Source organism: Leucoraja erinacea, chromosome 26 (assembly GCF_028641065.1).
Source record: "Leucoraja erinacea ecotype New England chromosome 26, Leri_hhj_1, whole genome shotgun sequence".
Classification (NCBI taxonomy): Eukaryota; Metazoa; Chordata; class Chondrichthyes; order Rajiformes; family Rajidae; genus Leucoraja; species Leucoraja erinaceus.
In genome coordinates this window covers 31,871,463-31,897,145 of record NC_073402.1, presented here as the reverse complement: position 1 = coordinate 31,897,145, position 25,683 = coordinate 31,871,463, and the positions used below count along the sequence as shown (strand labels likewise).

Here is a 25,683-nt window from a genome sequence, read left to right as displayed (position 1 = left end):
AAAGCACGCATTGTTGTGGTGTGCTCAGCCGTAGCGTGAGTGGGTGAAAGGGGATGAGGGAGCATAGTTTCACACAAGAAGCAATGGGTTTCTGGAATGAATGAACTGCTTGCTACAAGGTCCTAGACTCATGTTGCCGACTGGCCCAGTCCAGACTGCAGGAGTACGTGCTGAATGACGCACTGAAGCTCGGCGCAGCCAACGCCAAGGCTCTGGGGGGGGGAGGACCACAGTCTAGGGTCGTTCTGCTGATGGACACAGGGGGCAGAGTCCAGTGGGGAGCCCCCCTCACACTAGGGGTGGGATATCACGTGTGTGGGAAGGAACTGCAGATGCTGGTTTAAACCGAAGATAGACACAAAGTGCTGGAATAACTCAGTCTGAAGAAGGGTCGTGAGGCGAAATGTCACCCATTCCGTCTCTACAGAGAGGCGGCCTGTCGGACCCAGTTACTCCAGCATTTTGTGTCTATCTTCGGCAAAGCGAATAATTATGTCTTTTGGGAAAAACAAATAGAACACCAAGGAGTGTTTGTGGAGCCGTGGAGAATGGTGGAGGAATCCTGCACAGTTCCTGGTCTGTTCTGTGCATATTTTGTATGCTGAAGAAGATTTATTCAACAGAGGGCAGTGTGACACAAGGTTTGCACATATCCACAAACTCTACCCGCCCCTGGGCTGGTTCCAAGTCACCATAACTCTGACAACAGCAACAACCACTTCTGATTATCACACACTGACATGCTGTTGAAGCAGGGAATTCATATTGCAATATCTATCTATATAGATAGGGGCGGCGACTGTGGGTGCTCGGAAGACCCTGACCACGGATGAACACGGAGGGGAGGCTGGCTGGACTATGGTGCCGTCCTCACCTTGGTGCCATTTATGTTATGTTGTGTCGTGGACTTTCTGTGTTTGTGCTTTTTTTAAATTCAATTTCAATTTTATTTTTAATATGTTTTATTATTTATTTATTATTTATTTATTTTTTGGTGGTTTTTTTTATGATACTGCCTGTAAGGGAAATTCATTTTGTTGTCTCAAATTGAGACAATGACAATAAATTTGAATACAATACGAATACAATACTATCTATATAACTAAAAGTCTCATCTTCACCCCTTCCTGTCTGCGCTCTATATTGATTTTAGAAAAAACGTTACCATATATCGCTATGATTTTTGGCCATCTTACTCACAGACCCCTCCGCTGAGGCAGCCCCAAGGATTTTTCCGATTGATTAAAAATAAAAAAGTTATGAATGTTTAAAAAATCTTAAGATCTACTGATTGGTCCTCTCACCTGTCAATCACCATGATGAAGGTAACGCCCTTTCCAGGAGGGGGGGGGGGCAGGACTATAAAAGCCCAGATGCTTGGACGTGAGTCAGTCACTCTGGAAGATCGCGAGGGAGAGGCCACAACTGTGATTCTGCTGTGAGTCTACCGAACTGTGAGTCTACCCTTTACGTGCTTTATGTGGTTATGTGCTTTATCTGGTTATATATTTAATGTGGTTAACCCTTTATGTGCTTGCAATAAATGATTTGTAGCCCTTAATGAAATGAAATGAGTTGTTCGGCCTGCCCTTTGCTTTGCTTGACCTCGTCTGAAATGAAAGCAAATGGATTGTATTGTTGGCTGGCCCCGCCTGCCCTGTGCTCGACTTAACTTGACCCACAACACCCATGCTAGCGCTCCAGCCCACACCCACCCCCTGCCACTGGCCACCAATATTGGAATTGGTGGGGAGGTGGAATATTGCGTTGGGGGACCAGCCCTCCAGTGTGATCATGGGACCCAACGGGTCCCACTTAATCTAGTTAATATTAAAACTAACAGTCTATAGGCAGAAAAGCTTACTTGGAGATGCGTTTTTCACCTCGACTTAGTTTGAAGTTAATAATAAGCATCCAAAGCATCACCAATTCTGAAGAAGGGTCTCGACCCGAAACGTCACCCATTCCTTCTCTCCAGAGATGCTGCCTGTCTGTCCCGCTGAGTTACTCCAGGTTTTTGTGTCCATCTTCGGTGTAAACAGTTCCTTCCTAAACAATTCCCAACCTTTGTTTTGAGGGTATTTTAAGATTGGAGGGTTTTAGCCACAAGGAGGCGATGGGCGAACTTGGAATATTTTCTCTGGAATGTCGGAGATAGGTACGCAGTCGGAATACTGACTGAATTATCCGGGGGGGGGGGGGGGGGGGGGGGGGGGGGGGGGGGGGTGATTATCAAAGACCAGAGGGCTCAGCTGAAATGTGAGAGGGGCAAAGTTTAAGGGAGATATGCGGGGCAAGGTGTTTTACACAGAGGGTGGTGGGTCCCTGGAACGTGCTGCCAGGGGTGGGGGTGGAGGCAGATATGATAGTGGTGTTCAAGAGGCTTTTGGATAGACACATGGATATGCAGGGAATGGAGGGATCACATGCAGGCTGAGGAGATCAGTTTAACTTGGAAACATGTTCAGCACTGATGTTGTGGGCAGAAGGGCCTGTTCCTGTGCTGTACTGTGCTAAAATGGGAAAACATTGTATTTTCTTACCTCTGTGGATGTTTAGGGTCACAGTCATTCAGCGTGGAAACAAGCTCATTGGACCAACCTGCCCACACAAGACAATATGATACGATGGATTTATTTATCCCAGCAGAGAGGTTGGTCTGTCACGTCATAAAACACAACAAGGTACATACATCAATGTGACGAGTGAAAAGTCCAGGATTGGGGATGGGCAAAGGGGGGGGGGGCGCAGGGAGGGGAGCCAGTCTACCCTATGACAGATGGGGGAGGAGTTGTACAGTTTGATGGCCACAACATGTCCCATCTACACCAACCAATATGTATCATCCACACAAGTCTCACCTGCCTGCGTTTGGCCCGTATCCCTCTAAACCTGTCCTATCATAGAAACATAGAAATTAGGTGCAGGAGTAGGCCATTCGGCCCTTCGAGCCTGCACCGCCATTCAATATGATCATGGCTGATCATCCAACTCAGTATCCCATACCTGCCTTCTCTCCATACCCCCTGATCCCCTTAGCCACAAGGGCCACATCTAACTCCCTCTTAATTATAGCCAATGAACTGGCCTCGACTACCCTCTATGGCAGAGAGTTCCAGAGATTCACCACTCTCTGCGTGAAAAAAGTTATTCTCATCTCGGTTTTAAAGGATTTCCCCCTTATCCTTAAGCTGTGACCCCTTGTCCTGGACTTTCCCAACATCGGGAGCAATCTTCCTGCATCTAGCCTGTCCAACCCCTTAAGAATTTTGTAAGTTTCTATAAGATCCCCTCTCAATCTCCTAAATTCTAGAGAGTATAAACCAAGTCTATCCAGTCTTTCTTCATAAGACAATCCTGACATATCCATGTACCTGTCTAAATGTTTCTTAAACGTTGCAATAGTCCCAGCCTCAGCTACCTGCTCCGCAGATAGGTAGGACTAGTGTAGATGGGGCATGCTGGCCAGTGTGGGCAAGGTGGGCCAAACAGCCTGTTTCCACACTGCGAGACTCTACGCCAACTCTTACTCTTGTTCCCGTAAAGACTGTGGCTCTGGTAGTTCCAGATTACCAGTGATACAAGGGAATGCAGATGGATCGACTGGGCTTGTATTCACAGGAATATAGCAGGATGAGGGAGGATCTTATTGAAACATATAAAATTCTTAAGGCATTGGACAGGCTAGATGCAGGAAAAATGTTCCCGATGTTGGGGGAGTCCAGAACCAGGGGCCACAGTTTAAGAATAAGGGGTCGGTCATTTAGGATTGAGATGAAGAAAAACATTTTCACCCAGAGAGTTGCGAATCTGTGGAATTCTCTGCCACAGAAGACAGTGGAGGCCAATTCATTGGATGTTTTCAAGAGAGATTTAGCTCTTGGGACTAACGGTATCAAGGACATGGGGAAAAGCAGGAACGGGGTACTGATTCTGGATGATCAGCCATGACCATATTGAATGGTGGTGCTGGCTCAAAGGGCCGAACAGCCTACTCCTGCATCTATTTTCTATGTTTCTATGCTGGAATCATTTGTTGCCACTGATAGAGTGACTGGACGTTGAATTGCTTCCAATTCAACATGATTGTGCAGGTCCTCCAAGATTGCACAAGACCAATGTGGAATTCATTCTCAAAGCACAAATTCCATGCAACTCCTTTCATTGTACATTTCGTCAGCATGTACGTATTTTCAGCTGACTTCACTGCTTTTTATTTGTCTGTGTGGAAGAAATAAATTGGTTTTGCAAATGTGAAGATGTTTTTAAGGGAAACATATTTGCAGAAGTATATGTTGGGAATTGGCAAAGCAGTTCCAAGCAAATATACTGAAGGCTCGGAAAACAGATATTAAAGTCAAACAAAGGGGAAAAGTCATTTGTTTGAAGCAGTCGGCACAAATTGCTCATCTCTAACTCCGAGTGCAGTTTTGCTCATTCGCTATCAATTGGTACTTTTGGAAACGAGATCTTAACTCCTCCACACTATTCCTGACATTGTTGTTGCATTATTATTGCACACGGCTACTGTGAACAAGTTTGATTGCATGCTGCCGAGCCAAATCATGTCGTTTATCAGTACAGACAAGTTTTCAGTGCCAACTAGCGATCTCTGTACATTAACACTATCCTACACTATAGGGACAATTTACAATCTTTATTGAAGACAATTAACCTAGAAACCCGCACGTCTTTGGAGTGTGGGTGGAAACCAGAGCACCCGGAGAAAACCCACGTGGTCACGGGGAGAACGTACAGACAACACCAGTAGTCAGGATCGAACACAGCTCTCTGGCGCTGTGAGGCAGCAAATGAAGATAGACACAAAAAGCTGGAGTAACTCAGCGGGCCAGGCAGTATCTCTGGAGAGAAGGAATGGGTGACGTTTCGTATCGAGACCCTTCTCCTAATGTTTTCCTGGTTCAGTCACACTGGTGGTTTGGATAGATATGCAACCTCTTGGTGGACCATACACACGAGGCAGTTGCTTATTAATGGCTTAAAAGTTTGCCTCTCCCCCCCACCCCCCACCCCCACATCAGTCTGAAGAAGGGTCTCGACCCGAAACATCACCTTTTTCCATAGTTGCTGCCTCACCTGTTGAGTTTCTCCAGCATTGTGTGTCTACCTTCGCTTTTTGCTTCATTCTGCTCAACAGCAAAGACCAAATGAGGAAATGGACACACACACACACAACGAAACCAAGCTTGCCCTGAGTGGCAGATTTGGCAATAACTGTGAACTGTGATGGTGTAATTCCCGTTTAATGTAACATTTACAGGACTATTACTGAGTTTGTACTTTCTCCTCGTGGGTTTACTCGGAGATCTTCGGTTTCCCAGGTTTGTAGGCGACCAGTGATCACCGCACACTAACACTATCCTACACACACTGGGGACAATTCACATTTACACCAAGCCAATTAACCTACAAACCTGCACGTCTTTGTAGTGTGGGAGGAAAGCGGTGACTCTGGAGAAAACCCACGCAGGTCACGGGGAGAACGTACAAACAAGAGATGGAATGGTCGGAGGCATCTTCATAGAGAGAGGTTCAAACCCTAGACTGGCTTGTATCCATAAGAACAAAGACACATGACCATTAGTCCATAGGAGCAGAATGAGGCCGTTCGGCCCATCGAGTCCACTCTGCCATTGAATCATGGCTGATCAAGCCAGATAGCACTCAACAAAAACTTTTCACTGTACCTCGGTACATGTGACAATAAACTAAACTGAACTCATCTATCTTTTCCCTCTGGACCCCATTGTCCTGCCTTCTCCCCAAAACCTTTGACACCCAAACTAACCAAGAACCCATCAATCTCCCGTTTTAAAAATACCCTTTAAATACACTTTTAAACTATCTGTACTTTATATATTGAAAATGATAGACACTTGGAAAAGGCAGAAATAATTTGTTTGGGATGTTAATAACTTCAGGGGAATGCCACACAGTTCCCCTGAGTGACAATAGAGGCCAACAAACAATTTATTGATCATCCATTTAATTTATAGGACCATTGCAGATTATTGTCAAATGTACACTGCCTGATGTACAGTTGGAGGAGAGTCTGGGTAAGAAAATACAATACAATGTATGTCACATACAAAAAGTAATCCTCCGTCAGTTTCGCCACCTCCAACGTGACCCCACCACTCGCCACATCTTCCCATCTCCCCCCATATCTGCCTTCCGCAAAGACCGCTCCCTCCATAACTCCCTTGTCAATTCTTCCCTTCCCTCTCGGTCCACCCCCTCCCCGGGCACTTTCCCTTGCAACCGCAAGAGATGCAACACTTGTCCCTTTACCTCCCCCCTCGACTCCGTTCAAGGACCCAAGCAATCGTTCCAGGTGCGACAGAGGTTTACCTGCATCTCTTCCAACCTCATCTATTGCGTCCGCTGCTCTAGGTGTCAGCAGATCTATATCGGTGAGACCAAGCGGAGGTTGGGCGATCGTTTCGCCGAACACCTCCGCTCGGTCCGCAATAACCAAGCTCCGCAAGCACTTCAGCTCCCCCCCCCCCCGGTGGCCTGGGTCTCCAGCACTTCAACCTCCCCCCCTCCCGTTTGGGGAGTCTGCACCCGGGGGTTCGAATTCTCCCAATTTTGTTAGTCTCTCCCGACCTCTCTGTCCTGGGTCTCCTCCATGGCCACAGCGAGCTCCTCCGGAAATTGGTCTTGTCCAACCCACCCACTCATATTCCGTTGGGGAGTCTGCACCCAAGGGGGGAACATCGAATTCTCCCAATAGTCTTGGCACCCCTCCACACGCGAATTCTCCCACTTTGTTAGTCCTTGCTGTCTCCTCCCTTCCTCAGCCCCCTGCTGTCTCCTCCCATCCCCCAGCCTTCGGGCTCCTCCTCCTTTTCCCTTTCTTGTCCCACCCACCCCCACCCCCACCCCCGATCAGTCTGAAGAAGGGTTTCGGCCCGAAACGTTGCCTATTTCCTTCGCTCCATAGATGCTGCTGCACCCGCTGAGTTTCTCCAGCTTTTTTGTGTAACCTGCCTGATGTACAGATCTGTTAACAATGACAAATTATTTTAACTCCAGATGATGGCAAAAGGCAAGTTTGTAGCCAGGTCCCTTTGTACCCGAGGGATCAATATTGTTTTCCCAATCTCCTGCAAGTTTTGTTGCAACCTGTGCTTTTTATGTAGACAAAAACATCAGGGCGGCACGGTGGCGCAGCGGTAGAGTTGCTGCCTCACAGCATCAGAGACCCGGGGTTTGATCCTGACTACGGGTGCTGTCTGTACGGAGTTTGTACGTTCTCCCTGTGACCTGCGTGGGTTTTCTCCGGGTGCACCGGTTTCCTCCCACACTCCAAAGACGTGCAGGTTTGCAGGTTAATTGGCTTCGGTAAAAAAGTAAAATTGTCCCTAGTGTGGCCATTTAACCAACTCGTTCATCTTTGTGATGTGGGCGGAAACTGAAGTACCTGGAGGAACCCAGACAGTTACAGGGAGAGGGTGCAGATTCCACACACACACACACACACAGAACCAGACACACACACACACACACACACACACACAGGTCAATAGTGCACTTGGGTCACTGACCCCGCTGTGAGGCAGCAGAACCCACCCTTGCTGTTGATCACTGCCAAGGCAGATGCAACACAGTTAGTAAAGGGCCGGTCCCACGAGCATGCGACCTGCATGCGGCAAGCGTGACCAAACCGGAAGCGGGGGCCGCGCGGAGGTCAAGGTCGAGTGAAGTCCGCGGGAAGTTCGCGCGTGACGTACGGCATCAAGACGTGCGGGCCGGCAGGCCATTGCCGCGCGGAATTTTAGAACACGGTCAGTTTTTCGGAGTCCCGCGCGATGTCGGAAACCAGCTCCGCACAACTCCATACGGCTCTGGCGATCGAAGTGGGACCGGCCCCGCGAGGCCGTACGGCTCAAGCGACCACGTTAGGTCGCGCTTGCTGCATGGAGTCGCATGCTCGTGGGACAGGCCCTTTAGTTAGTTACTTAGTTACTTAGTTACTTAGTTACTTAGTTACTTAGTTACTTAGTTACTTAGTTACTTAGTTACTTAGTTAGTTAGGGTAGACAAAAATGCTGGAGAAACTCAGCTGGTGAGGCAGCATCTATGGAGTGAAGGAAACAGGCAAGGCTTCAGGTCGAGACCCTTCTTCAGACTGATGTGGGGAGGGGGCGGGAAGAAAAAAGGAAGAGGCGGGCGGAGACAGTGGGCTGTGGGAGAGCTGGGGAGGGGAGGGGAAAGAGGGAGAAAGCAGGGACTACCTGAAATTGGAGGTCAATGTTCATACCGCTGGGGTGTAAACTGCCCAAGCAAAAATAAATAGTTAGTTAGTTTAGTTTATTATCACATGTACCGAGGTACAGCGAGAAGCTTTTGTTACTCGCTAGCCAGATGGCGGAAAGACTACAGATGATCACAGTGTACGGATACAGAATAAAGGGAATAATGTTAATACAAATCGCTGCAGGAGGAGGCCATTCGGCCCTTCGAGCCAGCACCGCCATTCATTGTGATCATGGCTGATCATCCCCTATCAATACCCCGTGCCTGCCTTCTCCCCATATCCCTCGACTCCACTAGCCCCTAGAGCTCTATCTAACTCTCTCCTAAATCCATCCAGTGACCTGGCCTCCACTGCCCTCTGTGGCAGGGAATTCCATAAATTCACAACTCTCAAAAAACGTTTTTTTTCACCTCAGTCTTAAATGACCTCCCCTTTATTCTAAGACTGTGTGGCCCCTGGTTCTGGACTCGCCCAACATTGGGAACATTTTTCCTGCATCTAGCTTGTCCAGTCCTTTTATAATTTTATATGTTTCTATAAGATCCCCCTCATCCTTCTAAACTCCAGTGAATACAGGCCTAGTCTTTTCAATCTTTCCTCATATGACAGTCCCGCCATCCCAGGGATCAATCTGGTGAACCTACGCTGCACTGCCTCAATCACAAGGATGTCCTTCCTCAAATTAGGAGACCAAAACTGTACACAATACTCCAGATGTGGTCTCACCAGAGCCCTATACAACTGCAGAAGAACCTCTTTACTCCTGTATTGAAATCCTCTTGTTATGAAGGCCAACATTCCATTAGCTTTCTTCACTGCCTGCTGTACCTGTAAGCCAACTTTCAGTGACCGGTGTACAAGGACACCCAGGTCTCGCTGCACCTCCCCCTGACCTAACCTAACCGCTTTGAGATAATAATCTGCCCCCTTGTTTTTGCCGCCAAAGTGGATAACCTCACATTTATCTATATTACACTGCATCTACCACACATCTGCCCACTCACTCAATCTGTCCAGGTCACCCTGCAACCAACTAACATCCTCTTCACAGTTCACACCGCCACCCAGCATTGTGTCATCCGCAACCTTGCTAGTGTTGCTCCTAATTCCCTCTTCCAAATCATTAATATATATGGTAAACTGTTGTGGCCCCAACACCGAGCCTTGCGGCACTCCACTCGAATGGTGGAGTAGACTTGATGGGCCGAATGGCCTAATTCTGCTCCCATCACATGAACTCATAAGAATGTTCTCAGGGGCATTTTTCCCATCTGAGGGTCATGGATACAGTGTGTAAACAGGCCCTTGGTCTCAACGCCCACACCGGCCAACACATAGAAACATAGAAACATAGAAATTAGGTGCAGGAGTAGGCCATTCGGCCCTTCGAGCCTGCACCGCCATTCAATATGATCATGGCTGATCATCCAACTCGGTATCCCGTACCTGCCTTATCTCCATACCCTCTGATCCCCTTAGCCACAAGGGCCACATCTAACTCCCTCTTAAATATAGCCAATGAACTTGCCTCGACTACCCTCTGCGGCAGAGAGTTCCAGAGATTCACCACTCTCTGTGTGAAAAAAGTTCTTCTCATCTCGGTTTTAAAGTATTTCCCCCTTATCCTTAAGCTGTGACCCCTTGTCCTGGACTTCCCCAACATCGGGAACAATCTTCCTGCATCTAGCCTGTCCAACCCCTTAAGAATTTTGTAAGTTTCTATAAGATCCCCTCTCAATCTCCTAAATTCTAGAGAGTATAAACCAAGTCTATTCAGTTTTTCTTCATAAGACAGTCCTGACATTCCAGGAATCAGTCTGGTGAACCTTCTCTGCACTCCCTCTATGGCAATAATGTCCTTCCTCAGATTTGGAGACCAAAACTGTACGCAATCCATCCCATCTACTCTAGCCCCACCTGCCTGCATTTTGCCCATATCCCTCCAAACCTGCAGATAGACACACAAGGTGTGAATAAGGAGGATGGAAGATAAGACTTTATTCACAGTGAGGAGGATGGGGGGAGCCACTGAGGTGGATGTTTATGTTAACTTTTATGTAGTTGTGTGTCTTGTTGCTTTTTAGATATGGCATTGAGGCAAATCAGATTCCTTGTAGGTTTTTATATACTTGGTTAATAAATGATAAGTTACAATTGAAATAATGCTGGAGTAACTCAGCGGGACAGGCAGCATCTATGGAGAGAAGGAATGGGTGACGTTTCGGGTCGAGACCCTTCTACAGACCCGAAACATCACCCACTCCCCTTCTCTCCAGAGACGCTGCCTGTCCCGCTGAGTTACTCCAGCATCTTGTGTCGATCTTCAGATTATACCGGCGTCTGCAGTTCCTTCCTCCACATTCAGCCGCTGCAAACCTGGAACCCGCTGCCGGAGGAAGCGAGAGGAACGAGTACAATAATGACTTGAACCGAGATGAGTGGGAAGGGTTAACGGGGGACGTGGGCCAAATGGGACTGGCCCGGGTTGGTTAGCAGGGAGAGGGTGGGCCGAAGGGCGGTGTGCAGTCGTGAGTCATTGGGCCGTGAGTTCCATCGCGGACACTGTGCAGTGAGTCCCGCTCCTCCGTCTCCGTCTCTCTCCGCCCTGTTTGGCCGCCGCTTGCAGCCTCCGGTCCGGTCCGGTAGCCGTGTGGTGTGGTGTAGTCGCGGGGTAAGTCTTCATCTCCATCCCCGCTCCCAGCACCGGGGCCCCGTTAGTGATGCCCCAGACACCGGCCCGGGGTCTCCCTCTGCCCGGCTCCCGGGCTCCGAGCGGGTGGAGCGGCCGGTGTTGGAGCTGGTGCCCCCGTTACACCAGGGAGAGGGCGGGTGGGACCAGGGCCGGGGACGGGACGGGACGGAGCGGTCTCGGTGCCGGTGCCGGTACCGGTGGGTCGCGGGACCGGGAGCAGCGGCGGGCGGCGAGGGCTTGCGGACGGGCCGGGGCCGGGGCCGGGCAGCGCACGGGAGGGAGGTCGAGGCTGCGGGAACCGGCCCTCTCTCTGCCCGGGACGGACCGGGCTGCACCGGGTAGAATACTGGAGGCTCCGGGTCTCTCCTCCCCTCCCCACCCACAGCCCACAAAGCCGCCCCGCTAACCGGGGACACAGCGGTTGCAGTTACCCCGGGGACCGGCCACAGCCCCTCCCGGCAGCGGAGCCCATCACCAATCCCCCCCCCAGCTCCCCTCCCCATAGAAAGAGGACAATCGGCCCATCAAGCCAGTGCCCGCCTCCAGGTCAATCCCATCTCCGCCACAGGATCGTTTTTGAGGGCAAGCAGAAAGAGACGGAGGAATGGCCTCCGCCCAGCCTGTCCCACCTGCTCCAACCTCTACCCCCACGACCCCCCCCCCCCCCCCCAGCTCTCATTATCCCCATCAACCGCCCTTTCTCCCCTCCCCAACCTGATTTATATTTGTCTCTTGCAAACCCCACATAGAGAGCGGCAGGGGTAGGGGGGGTTGAACAGCTGGAGCAGTGAGGCAGCAGCTCTGTAACCCAAGGAAGTATCTTGGTTGTGTTGAACTAACTGCAGATGCTGGTTCGTGCCAAAGGTGGACACGAGGTGCTGGAGTAACTGAGTGGTCAGTCGGCATCTGTGGAGCGAGGTTATTCTCCAGCACCTTGTGTCTGTCTAGGTTGAGTGATGTTCTACTGAGGGGAATGGTGACTTGCAGACTCCTGGGCAAGCGGGCGGGTGGGACAGGTCGGGTTGTCTGAGAGGAGGGCCTTTCCTCCTGTCTGTTCCTGCTAGCCCTCAACATGATCCCGTGCTAGAGATGGGAAGTGATCAGTGGCTTCCTGAATGTTTCCCAGTTCTAATAACCAGAGTTTCCCCCTGAACATTCTCTCGGGCAGTGCAGCGGTTAGTACCACTGCCGTACAGATCCAGGTTCAATTCAGAACCTGGGTGCTTGCTGCCTGTGGGGAGTTTGCATGTTAATACGATTCATGTGACAGGAGCCCAATTAGGCCATTCGGCCCATCAAGTCTACTCCGCCATTCAATCATGGCTGATCTATCTCTCCCTCTCAACCCCATTCTCCTGCCTTCTACCCATAACCCCTGACACCCGTACTAATCAAAAATCTATCTATTTGCCTTAAAACTATCCATTGACTTGTGGCCTCCACAGCCGTCTGTGGCAATGAGTTCCACAGATTCACCACCCTCTGACTAAAGAAATTCCTCCTCATCTTCCTAATGGAACATCCTTTAATTCTGAGGCTGTGCCCTCTAGTCCTAGACTCTCCCACTAGTGGAAACATCCTCTCCACATCTACTCTATCCAGGTGCTATGTTCTCCCTATGATTGACTGAGGACTCTCGGCATGTCTGGGGGGTGCTGGGTGGGTGGGTGCTGGTTGGGGGGGCTGGGTGGGTGGGTGCTGGGTGGTTGGGTGGGTGGGGGTGGGTGGGGGTGGGTGGTGTGGGTGGTTGGTGGGTGGGTGGGTGCTGGTGGTTGTGGTGGGGTTGGGTGTGGTGGGTGGTGGGTGGGTGCTGGGGGGGGGTGGGTGCTGGGGTGGGTGGGTGGGGGGTGGGTGCTGTCCGTTACCTGGTCCCATCGACCCGTGCCAAAACGAGTAGCCGTCATGTGTTGTAGAATAAATCTCAGCGAGGAAGTAAGGAGTGGGGAAGAGTGTCTTTGGGAATGTTCAATGAGGGCTAGCATGAAGCGGATGGGCTGCAAGGCCTCCTGTTGTCGCAGGCCCTCAATGTGAGGCCACTGTTTCTTCAAGGAGACCTTATAAATGTTCTTGTAATGTGGTGCTCAATGTTCAATGGAGTTTTATTTGTCAAATGTGCAACTGTGCGGTGAAATTATTTTTGCATATTTACACAAGTGAGTGTCACCATATTTTAGTGCCATTGTTCCATGTTATCCGTTGTGGATGGATCTTGTTTTGATCGGACTGTGCATTTAGTTTTGTGTTATTATGGTCTGGTTACCACGTACGTATTACTGCTTATTGATTGGTTGTATTGGTGATTATCGTATATTTATTTGTGTGTTAATGCCTTTAAGGGAATCTGGAGCTACAGCTCCACAGTAACAATCTCATTGGGTTGATGGAGATTCCAATTAATGTTGAGTGTGAGTCTCATCCTCCCGTGAGTGGCCCGGTGGTGACTTAATGATGACTAATATGTGACTTGATTGGTACATATACCCAGGCACAGTGAAAATCTTTGTTTTGTGTTCATGCCACAGATAAGCTCGATCATAGATAGGTACAAGAGTTTGTGTTGAGTTTATTGTCACATGTACAGTGAAAAGCTTTAGTTGCATGCTAACCAGTCAGCGGAAAGACAATACATGATTACAATCCAGCTGTTTACAGTGTACAGATGTTTGGTGCAAGATGAGGCCCAATTAAGGATTGTCCGCGGGTCACCAATGAGGTAGATTGAAGTTTGGGACCGCTCTCTAGTTGGTGGTAGGATGGTTCAGTTGCCTGATAACAGCTGGGAAGAAACTGTCCCTGAATCTGGAGGTGTGCATTTGTTTTCACACTTCTGTACCTCTTGCCTGATGGGAGAGGGGAGAAGAGGGAGTGGCCGGGGGTGAGACTGGTCCTTGATGCTGGCCTTGCCGAGGCAGTATGAGGTGCAAATGGAATCAATGAAAGGGAGGTCTGCTTATAGAAACATAGAAATTAGGTGCAGGAGTAGGCCATTCGGCCCATCGAGCCTGCACCGCCATTCAATATGATCATGGCTGATCATCCAACTCAGTATCCCGTACCTGCCTTCTCTCCATACCCCCTGATCCCCTTAGCCACAAGGGCCACATCTAACTCCCTCTTAAATATAGCCAATGAACTGTGTGGCCTCAACTACCCTCTGTGGCAGAGAGTTCCAGAGATTCACCACTCTCTGTGTGAAAAAAGTTCTTCTCATCTCGGTTTTAAAGGATTTCCCCCTTATCCTTAAACTGTGACCCTTTGTCCTGGACTTCCCCAACATTGGGAGCAATCTTTCTGCATCTAGCCTGTCCAACCCCTTAAGAATTTTGTAAGTTTCTATAAGATCCCCTCTCAATCTCCTAAATTCTAGAGAGTATAAACCAAGTCTATCCAGCCTTTCTTCATAAGACAGTCCTGACATCCCAGGAATCAGTCTGGTGAACCTTCTCTGCACTCCCTCTAAGGCAATAATGTCCTTCCTCAGATTTGGAGACCAAAACTGTACGCAATACTCCAGGTGTGGTCTCACCAAGACCCTGTACAACTGCAGTAGAACCTCCCTGCTCCTATACTCAAATCCTTTTCCTATGAAAGCCAACATACCATTCGCTTTCATCACTGCCTGCTGCACCTGCATGCCTACCTTCAATGACTGGTGTACCATGACACCCAGGTATCCAAAACGTCACCTATCCATGTTCTCCACAGATGCTGCCTGACCCACTGAGTTACTCAGTGTATTATCAGCTGTAAGTGTTGCTTAGCTGGTCCTTCCAGTTCCCGGGCATGGGGTGGCAGAAGGGTGGCATGGTGGCACAACAGTACAGTTACTGCCTTACAGCTCATACAGCACCAGATAAGCGGGTTCAATCCCGACAATGGGGCTGTCTTTATTGGAGTTTGTACGTTCTCCCCATGACCTGCGTGGATGTTCTCTGAGATGTTTGGTTTCCTCCACACTATGGTACGGACTCGATGGGCCGAAGGGCCTGTTTCCGCGCTGTATCTCTAAACTAAGGCTACAGGGCTGTCGTGTGAAGCAAGAGTTGTCACTGTCCTGAGATACGTTGCTGGTGTTCAGGCACTAATTGCAGCCTCCGGAGGGGAGCTGGGAGCTGGGAGCTGGGCTGCTTGTCGTTTGGCTCCAGTGAATTACGGGAAGTGGCGTGCATCCTGTCAGCAGTGAGATAATGCACAAACAGAAACGTGATCAAGATGCAGCCCGCCGGCCCAGGGCTGGGCTGATGTGCGTTCTCCGTCCGGGTGGCTGGGGATGTCTGGTTTAACCCTTGCCTGGCCGGCTCTGTAAGAGGCATCACGGCTGTGCCTGCAGTTACATAGAAACTTAGAAAATAGATGCAGGAGGAGGCCATTCGGCCCTTCGAGCCCGCACCGCCATTCAATATGATCATGGCTGATCAATCACAATCAGTACCCCGTTCTTCTTTCTCCCCTTATCCCTTGATTCCGTTAGCCCTAAGAGATAAATCTAACTCTCTCTTGAAAACGTCCAGTGAATTGGCCTCCACCGCCTTCTGCGGCAGAGAATTCCACAGATTCACAACTCTCTGGGTTCAACTCTCTCTCTTACCGAGCACCACTGATTATTATTATTGTATCAGTGTCATTGAAGCATGGAGTCATACAGCTTGGAAACAGGCCCCTTGTCCCAATTTGCCCAACAATGTCCCAGCTACACTAGTCCCACCTGCCTCCGCTTGGCCCATATGCCTCCAAACCTGTCCTATCCATGTACCTGTCTAACTGTTTCTTAAACATTATGATAATCCCAGCCTCAACTACCTCCTCTAGCAGCTCATTCCATACACCCACCAACATTTGTGTGAAAATTCCTATTAAATCTTTTCCCCTTCACCTTGAACCTATGTCCTCTGGTCCTCGATTCACCAATGCCAGGCAAGATATTCTCTCAAGATCATGATTTTATACACTTCAATAAGATCTCCCCTCATCCTCCTGCGCTCCAAGGAATAGAGTCCCAGCCTGCCCAACCTCTCCCTGTAGCTCAGTCCCTCGAGACCTGGCAACATCCTTGTAAATCTTCTCCCCGCCCTTTCCTGCCTAATGGCATCTTGTCTGTGGCCTTGGGACCAGATGTGATCACAATGCTCCAAGCCCAGCCACACCGACACGTTACACAACTGTAACATCTCCATTCTATGCCCCAACTTCCTGACTGGTAACGGCCAGCGTGCCACAAGCTATCCTCACCACTTGTGACACCATTTAGAAAAGGACAATCCAATCCAATCCAATCCAACTTTATTTGTCAAGCACTTTAAGACAACCAATGTTGACCAAAGTGCTGTACAGAAAAATAAACCAGACATCATAAACAGACAACATAACATAACATAACAGCTCGCATAAAACCAATTAATTTACAGTGGACTTTGGATTCATTCAACTCTGTGAGCCGCGCCCACTTACAGTAAAGCTGTGGGAATTGTTCATTCCACCCTCTTGCTCACCCTTTGAAGAAGAGACACACAGACCGTAGATCAAAATGGAACATATATGGAACATATGGGGCGGCACGGTGGCGCAGCGGGTAGAGTTGCTGCCTCACAGCGCCAGAGACCCGGGTTCGATCCTGACTACGGGTGCTGTCTGTACGGAGTTTGCACGTTCTCCCTGTGACCTGCGTGGGTTTTCTCCGTTTGGTTTCCTCCCACACTTCAAAGACGTGTAGGCTAATGGGCTTGGTAAATGTAAAACTTGTCTCTAGTGTGTGTGGGATAATGTTAGTGTGCGGGGATCGCTGGTCGGCACGGACTCGGTGGGCCGAAGGGCCTGTTTCCGTGCTGTATCTCTAAACTAAACTAAAATATGGAACATATAGAACATGGAACAGCCCAGCACAGGAACAGGGCCTTCAGCCCACAATGTCTTTGCCAGACGTGATGCCAAGTTAAACTAATCTCTTCTGCCTGCATGTTATCCATATGTGTCCATTCCCTGTGTGTCCATGTGCCTCTTAAACACCACTGTTGTATCTGTCTTCACAACCACCCTGGCAACATGTTCCAGGCACCCACCACCCTCTGTGTGAAAAATATAAACTTGCCCCGCAATCTCCTTTAAACTTTCCCCCTCTCATCGTAAAGCTGTGCCCGTTAGTCTTTGTCATTTCCACGAAAACATCTGAATGTCTACCTTATCCATGCTTCTCATAATGTTATATATTTCCATTAGTTCTCCTCTCATCATCCAAAGCTGCAGAAAAAAACAATTCATGTTTGTTCATCCTCTCCTGACAGCTGATGCCCTCTAATCCCAGGCAGGGGTGTCGGGGAGAGGGCCGGAGAATGGGGTTGAGAGTCAGTAAGTACGTTTATTGGCCAAGTATTCACATACAAGGAATTTGCCTTGGTGCTCCGCCCACAAGTAACAACATGACGTACAGTGACAGTTTTGAATGACTCAGAAAACACTAAACATTAATAATAATGTATTTCGTTGTCTCTGTACTGTACACTGACAATGACAATTAAAATTGAATCTGAATAATAAAACATTAATGATAAAACACCATTGATCAAGCATGTGAACCAACAAAATACCAGATCAAAGGAAGGCTACAGATTTTTGGCTGTTGATTAGAGCAACTACTCGTGGATAAAAGCTGTTTTTATCCACGAGAGGGAGAGATTGATCGATCGATCAGCCATGATTGAATGGCGGGGTAGACTTGATGGGTTGAATGGCCTAATCACTTATGGACGTGAGCATTCTGGTAAAGCTCTTCTACATCATCCTGGTAATGGGGGAGACCAGACTGCACGCAACGCTCCCAAGGCAGGCTGACCAAAGTGCCACAGAGCTGGAAGACGACCTCTTCACACTGATGAGCAATGCATTGTCCGTGCCAAAGCAGCGGGTCGCATCCTAATGCGATGCAGTCCACAATCCCATTCCATAATGGCAGTATTTGTGCAGGCAGGCCTTGTTCATATCTTGTTGTTGCACGCACCGCTTGCTGTCTGCTGTCTGTGGCTGTGGCTGGGGTTGATGTGTGCGTGGGGCAAGTCATGACAAATGAAAAATGGGTCGTCATTACCATTTAAATTGCATCGACCAACACCATTTCAAAGAGACATTTTATCTGAATTGTAATAATTGCCGCTGCAAATGTGCTCTGCCCTTCAGACTGATGGTTCTGCAAGCTGAAGACCGTGAATCTTTCCCCACTGTCTTGCCCCCTTCACCGGGTGTATAAAACGGAACTGGATAGTTAAATTGGATAGTTATATGGATGGGAAGGGAATGGAGGGTTATGGTCTGAGCGCAGGTATATTGGACTAGGGGAGATTATGTGTTCGGCACGGACTAGAAGGGTCGAGATGGCCTGTTTCCGTGCTGTAATTGTTATATGGTTATATGGAACCATTATTGTTCTTGAACTCTAACCAATCCTGACTACGGGTGCTTGTTTGTACGTTCTCCCTGTGAACTGCGTGGGTTTCCTCCCGCACTCCGAAGACGTACAGGTTTGTACGTTGACAAAACCACACGGAGAGTGGTGAATCTGTGGAATTCTCTGCCACAGAATGTAGTTGAGGCCACACAGTTCATTGGCTATATTTAAGAGGGAGTTGGATGTTGAAGAAGGGTTTCGTCCCGAAACGTTGCCTATTTCCTTCGCTCCATAGATGCTGCTGCACTCGCTGAGTTTCTCCAGCATTTATGTCTACCTTCGATCTTCCAGCATCTGCAGTTCTTTCTTGAACACTAGATGTGGCCCTTGTGGCTAAAGGGATCAGGGGGTACGGAGAGAAGGCAGGTACAGGATACTGAGTTGGATGATCAGCCATGATCATATTGAATGGTGGTGCAGGCTCGAAGGGCCGAATGGCCTACTCCTGCACCTAATTTCTATGTTTCTATGTTTCTAAAATTGCTGGAGAAACTCAGCAGGTACGGCAGCATCTATGGAGCGAAGGAAATGGGCAACGTTGCCTATTTCCTTCGCTCCATGCAAAGAGTTGAGCAATCTCCACTATAGGAAATAGGCAACGTTTTGGGCCGAAACCCTTCCGGGTTTCGGCCCGAAACGTTGCCTATTTCCCTCGCTCCATCGATGCTGCTGCACCCGCTGAGTTTCTCCAGCAATTTTATCTACCTTAGGTTTTCCAGCATCTGCTGTTCCTTCTTGAGCAGGTTAGTAGGTAAATTGGCTTTGGTAAAATTGTAAATTGTCCCTTAGTGTGTGTAGGATAGTGTTAAGGGCCTGTCCAACTTGGCGATTATTTTCGGCGAGTGCCGGTGTCATTGACTGATGTATCGGGGTCACCGAAAAAGTCGCTCCGTGATGACGTATTGACGTGCGCTGCCTCCTCTGGTGTTGCAACATTTATTTTCCCGTCGCCGCTGGATTTTTGAAATGTTCAAAATCTATCGGTGACCCTGATGCGTCACTCAATGATGCCGGAAGTCGCCGAAAAAAGTCGGCAAGTGGGACAGGCCCTTCAGTGTGCGGGGATCGCTGGTCGGCATGGACTCGCTGGGCCGAAGGGCCTGTTTCCGCGCTGTATCTCTAAACTAAACTAAACATGAACATCATGGCTACAAAGACCATGTCAGGGCTTTGATCAGAGTCTGAAGAAGGGTCTCGACCTGAAACGTCACCCATTCCTTCTCTCCAGAGATGCTGCCTGGTCCACTGAGTCACTCCAGAACTTTGTGTCTATCTTCAGAACGTTCGCCCATTTCTCCCTCGGTTCCCCCCCCCCCCCTCTACTTATATCCCTTCACGTTTCGCATCACTTTAATCCTTATCTCACATATTTTGTCTCATCATCTCTGGCCTTTGTCCAACCATCTGACAATCAAAAGCCACGACCATCTGCATCCACCTACACTGTAGGCTACAGTATCTTTAAACTCTAGTTAGGAATAACAAGACTTTATTGCCACTTGTGACTATTTACAGTGAGATTCTTTGCTTGTGCAAACAATGTATACAAACAGCGGCAACCCACGGCACTGGGGAAGTTACAAAGCACGTTGGCTGCCCCTTTTATCTTTCCCCCCCCCCCCCCCCCCCCCTGTCGGGTCCTCCATTCCCCTCCCCCCCCCTCACGGTGTATCCCCCATGCCGTTACAGCACGGAAACAGGCCCTTCGACCCCAGGCCGAACCAACAACCACCCCGTATGCCAGCACTATCCTACACCCTAGGGAGAAGGCAGGAGAATGGAGTTTGGAGCACAGAAGGTTAAGGGGGGACTTGATAGAGGTTTTTTAAATGATGAGAGGGATAGACAGAGTTGATGTGGAAAAGCTTTTCCCACTGAGAGTAGGGAAGATTCAAACAAGGGGACATGACTTGAGAATTAAGGGACTGAAGTTTAGGGGTAATATGAGGGGGAACTTCTTTACTCAGAGAGTGGTGGCTGTGTGGAATGAGCTTCCAGTGAAGGTGGTGGAGGCAGGTTCGTTTTTATCATTTAAAAATAAATTGGATAGTTATATGGACGGGAAGGGAATGGAGGGTTATGGTCTGAGCGCAGGTATATGGGACTAGGGGAGAATACGTGTTCGGCACGGACTAGAAGGGTCGAGATGGCCTGTTTCCGCCATCTGAGCAACTATCTCTGCTCCTAGAACGTATGAATTCCATCCCTTGCTCATCATCAACTATGTGACCATGGGTCAGAGTTTGATACTGTGAAGCGGGCGTTTTCACACCTTACCCTTCCATATCTGTGTGTCTCCCTCTCCCCTGAAGAAGGGTCTCGACCCGAAACATCACTCATTCCTTCTCTCCAGAGATGCTGCCTGTCCCGCTGAGTTACTCCAGCATTGTGTGTCTGCCTTTGTTGGAATCCTCCCACCAAGAGCAGGAACAGTGGGGTTTCTCCTGCAGGGGGTGGGGGTGACCAGTCCAGGTTTTTCACTGTTTATTGTCACTGCAATTATTCAACTGCCAGGTCATTCAGCTCAGAATACTGGGTTGCTGATGGACACAAAATGCTGGAGTAACTCAGCGGGCGGGACAGGCAGCATCTCTGGAGAGAAGGAATGGGTGACCACAGTCCACAGATGCTGCTTGACCCGCTGTGTTATTTCAGCATCTTCAGCAGTTCCTTCCTACTCGTGCTGGGTTGCTAGTTCAGTAACTTGCAGCCATCCAAACCGAGTCACTCATTTATGTAACTGCAGTTGGTGGAAGTTATTTGCACCTCTTTCCCTGGGAGAGACTGGGCGTAGTTGTTATGTGGGTGGATCAGAAGCTTTTATATGATTGTACAAAGGCACAAAGTACCACATCTCAGCAGCAGTTTAGTTGGTGGCACTCAGTACAGGAAGCATTTGGCACTGGAGAGTTTCGTACAATTATAGGGCGGGAAGACTTGAAACACAAGTCACACAGTGACTCTGAAGCTAACCGCGTGCGATTTGCAAAACCTGGTCCATTGTATCTTGTGCAAGTGTAAACATAATACGAAGCAAACGGGGCCTTTTGTAAATGTACGGTTCACATTACAAGTGTAACATGGTCTGGTGCAATGGTTTACATCATCCTCGCTGTCAGCTCAGCGATCAAGCCTTTTGTTCCACATCGACAGCTTGGCTTTTCTGAGACTGTAAACCTGCACGGAGGTGTTGTCCAAACCACCCCACTGTTGGGCACCTTCATGGGGAAGACTGCAGGGTTCAGAAGGTGCCTCACCTCCACCTTCTCAAGGGCAAGTTGGGTAGAGCTTGTTGGCGATACATACTCCCATTGTCAATTAAACCCAGTTGGCCCACGAGTGTCAGACATTACGGGGAGAAGGCAGGAGAATGGGGTTTATGCCATGATTGAATGGCAGTGTAGACTTGATGGGCCGAATGGCCTAATTCTACTCCTATTTCTTATGACCTTATGACTTGAACCTGAGTCTGACTTGAACCTTGACCGTTGACCCTTGATGCTTGGCTCTTGACCCTTGACTCCACCATAAAGTCACCAAGATGGCTTTGCCAAGAAGATATCCAATGAACATTGCGTTGGAGACTTGGCCGGCAACTGGCCCAGGTCTAGATACTTGGCCTGGTCTGTGGACACTTGCAGCATGGATTGGACACTTTCCTTTGGTTGATGGCCACGTTCTATGGGACCTCTGAGAGAGCCAGGTGATTACAGAGTTGCCTCCTCTTCCATTCCCCTTGAGTCGCTGTTCCTTCCAGAGAGTTATTTGGAGAATTCCACATGAAGGTAGTCCACCTCATTCCAAACTGGACATTCATTGCAGCAATAAGCCAAGGAAGTGGCTGAGGGGAGAAGGTGTTGGAGTCCAAGAGCTTTAAGGGGCAACACCGCCAAGCAGATCTTCGTGACTTCAGTAGAACAGATGAAACAGACAGATCTCCACTCCGTGCATCACCATAGCGATGCAGTCCGATTCAGCGAGCAGAAGGAGCTCAGTTCTGTCTTTAAATAGAATGAAACTGATAGTTTATATTTCGCAAGTTCTATTTCTTTTGAGACAAAAGGTAATGAAATAATGAAGCAAAACACGGTGTTGTAACTCACCAAGGATAGGCCACGTCTTTGGAGAGAAATGGACAGTCAACGTTTATTTTCTTGTCTCGTGTAATGAGGTACAGTGAAAGGCTCTGTTGCGTGCTAACCAGTCAGTGGAAAGACGATATGTGGTCCTTCATCTAGACTGAGAGAGTAAAGAAGAAATAGTCGCTATGAAGCAAGGATGGAGAGGATGCAGAGGAAGCCCGCGCGGTCACAGGGAGAACATGCAAACTCCACACAGAAAGCGCTTGAGATCGGGGTTGAACCAGTGGCTTTATCTGCCACCTCACTATACCGTCCAAGTTCTTCACAAACAATGTGTAAGAAAGAACTGCAGATGCTGGTTTAAATCGAAGGTAGACGCAAAATGCTGGAGTAACTCAGCGGGTCAGGCAGCATGTGTGGAGAACATGGATAGGTGACGTTTCACAGAGTGCTGGAGTAACTCAGCGGGTGCAGCAGCATCTATGGAGCTAAGGAAATAGGTAACGTTTCGGGTCGAAACCCTTCCGGGTTTCGGCCCGAAACGTTGCCTATTTCCAGAAGGATTTCGGCCCGAAACGTTGCCTATTTCCTTCGCTCCATAGATGCTGCTGCACCGTAACTCAGCGGGTCAGGCAGCATCTGTGGAGAGCATGGATAGGTGACGTTTCACAGAGTGCTGGAGTAACTCAGCGGGCCAGGCAGCCTCTGTGGGTAGCATGGATAGGTGACGTTTCACAGAGTGCTGGGAGTAACTCAGCGGGTCAGGCAGCATCTGTGGAGAACATGGATAGGTGACGTTTTGAGTCGGGACCCTTCTTCAGACCCGAGAAATAATGATGTGTTTCATCAGTGAATTTCAGACACTCACTCACGTTTGTGAGAATAACTTTCTACGCGCTGTTCTTTTAAGTGAACTGATGCCCCTACCGACTGGAGTAAGATACTCAGAAGCCAACAAAGGCTGTCAATGTTGGAAATGTGAACTTAACTAAAAAAAAAGTAGACAACATTCGGCAGCTGCGGAGACGAGAGTGTAAATGCATTGAGTTGACGATGTGTCGGATGGTTTGGTGACAGGATTAAGCTTCAGATTCAATTTTAATTGTCATTGTCAGTGTACAGTACAGAGACAACGAAATGTGTTAAGATGAAGGGTGAAAGATTTTATATAAACCTGAGGGGTGAAGTTGTCACACAAAGGGTGTGCGGTGGGTGGGGGTGGGGAGGGGTGTAAATACCTTTGCATCAATCAACTAACCATGACCTGACCACTGCTCCTAATCTTTATTAATCTTGTGAGGTCCCCACATAACCATCATTTGCTATCTAACCTGATCTGTAGCAGGCCGTTGCCACAGAGAAGTCACACCCCCGCACATGTCGTAACGTCTCAGACCCTCCTGGACAGCAGCTTGGTGTCGGGGGGAGGGGGGGGGCTGGGGCTCAGTGACTGGTGCTCACATATTTCCTCGCCCACTATCATTATCTGAAGAAAGACACAAAAAGCTGGAGTAACTCAGCGGGTCAGGCAGCATCTCTGGAGAGAAGCAATCGGTGACGGTTCGGGATGAGACCTTTCTTCAGACTGAGAGTCAGGCGAAAGGGACACAAGATATATAGACGGTACATGTAACAAATTGATGAATTGAGATGCAAAATGCAATGATGGTTAAGGAAAGGTGGAGCCCACAATGGTCCATTGTTGACTGTGGGGTTGATTAAAACAAGTTATACAGACAGTGTAAACTCAATGGGATGACAATGAAACTAGTACGATGGCTAGGGGTGGGGGGAGGTGATGGACGGAGAGAGAGGGGATGCAAAGGTTACGTGAAGTTAGAGAAGTCAATGTTCATACCGCTGGGGTGTAAGTTGTTCCCCCAATTTGTGCTGGGCCCCACTCTGACAATGGAGGAGGCCCAGGACAGAGAGGTCAGTGTGGGAATGGGAAGGGGAGTTGAAGTGTTTGGCAACTGGGAGATCACGTGGGCCAAGGTGGACTGAGATAGACACTGGCTGTGAGTCATTTAGTGAAGAATTAAGGTCAAGAAACTAATGCCTCGTATTGCCTCATCTCCCCTCTTCCATCGGGCAGAGAATACAGAAGCTTGAGCCAGAAGATTGCTCCCGATGTTGGGGAATTCCAGGACAAGGGGTCACAGCTTAAGGATAAGGGGGTAATCCTTTAAAACCGAGATGAGAAGAACTTTTTTCACACAGAGAGTGGTGAATCTCTGGAACTCTCTGCCACAGAGGGTAGTTGAGGCCACAGTTCATTGGCTATATTTAAGAGGGAGTTAGATGTGGCCCTTGTGGCTAAGGGGATCAGGGGGTATGGAGAGAAGGCAGGTACGGGATACTGAGCTGGATGATCAGCCATGATCATATTGAATGGCGGTGCTGGCTCGAAGGGCCGAATGGCCTACTCCTGCACCTCATTTCTATGTTTCTATGAGTACATGTGACATCTTCTTGTCCGCTGTTATCAGAGTTGTGAGTCTGTGGAATTCTCTGCCTCAGAGGGCGGTGGAGGCCGGTTCTCTGGATACTTTCAAGAGAGAGCTAGATAGGGCTCTTAAAGATGGCGGAGTCAGGGGATATGGGGAGAATGCAGGAACGGGGTACTGATTGGGGATGATCAGCCATGATCACATTGAATGGCGGTGCTGGCTCGTAGGGCCGAATGGCCTACTCCTGCACCTATTGTCTATTGTCACTGAATAGTCCCTCCACAAGGCAGGGTGTAGTCCTAATCTTCCAACCTACCTTTATTGCAAACGCTGCACTTTCTCTCTGTAACAATGTAATAATGTGACACAGTCTCCTGCACAATGGGATGTATCTGTCAGACTTGTGAATGACTTGACTGTACTCAAGTATGGTGTGATTTGACTGGGCAGAGCATAAACAAAGCCTTTCTCTGTATCCAAGTCCACGTGTCAGAAACAATAACTACATTAATCTCTGGTTCATTTTGAACATTCCTATTCATTGAGCTGATGGAAGCAGAAAGGCATTTCTTCCAGCATTTAATTACAAATTGAATTTGTGTTCTAAACCATTTGAGCAACAAATCGTCAATCTCTCTGTTCCAACCAGGGCACTGGAAACAAGATCATCCCACAGGTAGACACAGAGTGCTGGAGTAACTCAGCGGGTCAGGCAGCATCTGTGGAGAACATGGATAGGT

The 25,683-nt window shown here is 48.9% G+C and overlaps 1 protein-coding gene across 1 annotated transcript in view; it reads left to right on the top strand.

Moving 5' to 3' along the window:
- The first annotated feature begins 10,834 nt into the window (after positions 1-10,834).
- The window catches only part of LOC129709942 (tyrosine-protein kinase fyna), a 98,952-nt gene continuing 84,103 nt past the window's right edge, over positions 10,835-25,683 (top strand). Inside the window, exon 1 of the mRNA XM_055656644.1 lies at positions 10,835-10,955. The gene's annotated coding sequence lies outside the window, so the exon portion shown is untranslated. The remainder of the gene's footprint in view (positions 10,956-25,683) is intronic.